This window comes from Blastomyces dermatitidis (genome assembly GCF_000003525.1).
Source record: "Blastomyces dermatitidis ER-3 genomic scaffold supercont1.4, whole genome shotgun sequence".
Taxonomy (NCBI): Eukaryota; Fungi; Ascomycota; class Eurotiomycetes; order Onygenales; family Ajellomycetaceae; genus Blastomyces; species Blastomyces dermatitidis.
In genome coordinates this window covers 4025922-4029061 of record NW_025544777.1, presented here as the reverse complement: position 1 = coordinate 4029061, position 3140 = coordinate 4025922, and positions in this window count along the sequence as shown.

The following is a 3140-nucleotide window of genomic DNA, read 5'->3' as shown; positions in this document are numbered from 1 at the left end:
AGAGAACAGTATCAATTGCAGAACATTGTTTTCTACCTCTCATTTATTCATTAAATAGAAGAGAATCACTAATAGAGCTTATAAAAGATAATGTAGTAGCTATTATCTTTTCTAGAATTTTTCTTAAACAGTTCAACAGAGATATTACTCTATATGACTTAGAAATTGAAGTCTTTCTATTAGGTTTTGCAAGAATTACTTCAGTAGCTTCTCTCCAGCATTCAGAATAATAATCATTTTTTAAGAGATTGAACAAGAGCTCAAAATATTCATTCTTCAAGTAGGAATATGTGTTTTGAATAATTAAGTAATTAATTGAATCAGGCCCTGCAGCAGTTTTAATTGAACTTGAGAATATTGCTGACTCTAGTTCATCATATGTAAGCTCAGGCCATTTCCAGTTATTTTCATCAATATATTCATGAAATGACATATTCTCCTCTTCTAAATGTGATGAGTTTTGAAAGAGAATTCTCATAAAAGCTTGATATTTTTCCTTAAAAGAATTTGCTGTATATAATTCATTCTGAAATTCATATTCTAAGGTTGAAAGCTTTGATACACTTCTTGTTTTAGTATAGTTGAAGGCTTTGAAAACTTCTTTTTCTTATACTTCTTCAAGAAATTTGTTTCAGTAATCTGTTTTGGCTTTTTTAATATCTGAAAAATATTCATTTTGAATAGCTTTGAACTCTTCATCAGATATTAAGTGATTCTTTCAATCTCTCTTAGCAGTGACTAATTACTTTTTTTTAAAAGTGATATTCTCATTCCATCAAGGTTTGAAATACTCAGAAGACTTTTTCTTTGAAATATTTTCTTCAATACTTGTTAGAAGAATAGATGTAATCAGCTTTACTCTATTCTCAAGCATTTCATTTAATATATCTTAACTTTGATTTCAATAGAGCTCACTCTGTCTTTCAGATTTCAGCTGTTTTACTCTTTCTTCAACTGCTTTTCAATCAGCTTTTTCAAAGTTATACTGATTAAAGAGAAGAGGATTTTCACTTCTTTATTTTTCACTCAGTTTAATATCAAATTGAATGATCTCATAACCTGATTCTGAGGTTTCATTTGAATCAATAAACCAGTTTATAAGTCTTTTTTCAATTAGATTTTGTGACATGAAAGTTAGATCTATAATAGATTTCTGTTTCATGTCTTTTCTAAAGAATGTTTGTTGATCAGACTTGTTAACTAAATTCATTGAATGCTTAAAAGTTCATTTAATCAGTTTATCTGCTCTTACTGCTCTTATGCACTCTGAGTTTCATCAGAGATGATGTGCATTGAATTCTTCTGCAATTATAGAGTTTTTTAAGAGAGTTATATTTAAAAATCCTCTATCAATTATTCAGATATTGTTGTTTTCTTTCAATAATTTTTCATTATAGATATTTATAAGTTGAATAGTATCAAACTCATTATCTTTATCTATAATGTCACTCACTAGAATGTCAGAGTCAGATATGATATCAAATCTCAGATTAAATTGATATCTTGATCTTTTTCTCTCATAGATTGCTACTCTTAATTTTATCTCAGATTTTTCAGAAAGAAAGCAGTAATAGCTTGAATGAGAAATAATGTACTTTTCCTCAGTATCAAAGTGTGGTTCTTGAAGAAGTACAAAGTCAACTTTTTGTTCAAATGCAATCTGAAGACAAGAATAAATACAATTTGAGTTTCTATTCACATTGTTTTGAATAAATGTGATTTTTGAAGAGTTTTTAAACTTTTTTTGTTGTTTTTGTTGTACATTCATACTAAAAGAGAGTGAAGATATAGTAGAATCTAATCACTATCACCAGATAGTAGATTATAACTATTTTGAAAAGCAGGAATCTCAACTGCTTACATTCTATCTAGTTTATCATCAGAGTTATTTCTCAATTCTCTAATCTTAACAGATGTTTGAGAATTCAAATTCTGTTTACATTTAGCTGGAGAATTGAAGTTTGAAGATCTAGATAGTTGAGAGTTTCTTCTTTTTGAGCTTGTAGTTGTGAATTTACTAGCTTGACTTTTCTCTTCAGTTTTAGATTCACTTTGAATAATAGAATTTTCAAAGAAAGATGACTCAATTAAAGCTATGACTGATTTTTGAACTTCAATATCAGTTATTAACTGAGAAAAGAACTGCTGGTTAATTTCATTTCTAATTCTGAAAATAAGATTTGAGTTTAGCTTGTTTTTTTGCAAGCTCTTCTGATTTGAGACTTTGAGAATAAGTCTTCTGTTTCTGGAGATTTGAAAGTTCTTCTCTTTTTACATTTCTTTTTTTTTCTTTCTATGAACAGAGGTCTGAGTAATATTCTTCTCAGTTTTCTCAGAATTTTGAGCAGATTTTGAACTAGCAGGTTTGAAGACAGCAGATTCTGCTACTTGAGTATATGTTTTCTTCTGATTTGAAGAAGAAGATGAAGAAGTAGAAGATTGAAAAGAGTCAGTGACTATACTGAAAGATTTCAATGTTTTTTGAATTGTGTTTGAAATTTCAAGTTTGAACTTGATCACTTCTTGTAGTTGTCTAGCCTGAGCATGAAGAATTAACAGAACTTCTTCATTCTCCTCACTCAGACACTGTTTTTCAAGAATTTTGCTTGCTTTTTTCAGTTTCTGTATTTCAAGAACTTGTTGTTTCTCTATTTCTTCCTTCTTTCTTCTCTTTAGAATTTCAATCTCAGGAACAGCATCTGGGAAAACATCTTTTTTCACATTAACTGAGTGTACTCTTGAACTCATTTTACTCACTTGTGGCGGGCTGCGCCCGATCAATCATATAGACTATTCCATTACACTCCATAGATTCTTCCATTCCCGATCGCCGATCCGCGGCCGCTACGAACGCGCGTAGTGTATGCTCTGATTCTCAGCCACTTCTGATCACTGATCTGCGGCCACTATGAACGCGCGTAGTGTACACTCCGATTCTCAGCCATTCCCAATCACCAATCCTCAGCCACTATGAACACGCGTATATTCTTCCACCCCAAAGCTCCACCACATACATCACCACATACGCGTATAAATATTCATCTCAATCACTGATTCTCACACTTTCTCTTTCTTTTCTTCTCTAACATTTTTATCTTTGTTATATAAGACCTATAATATTATACCAATCTATTCAGTGC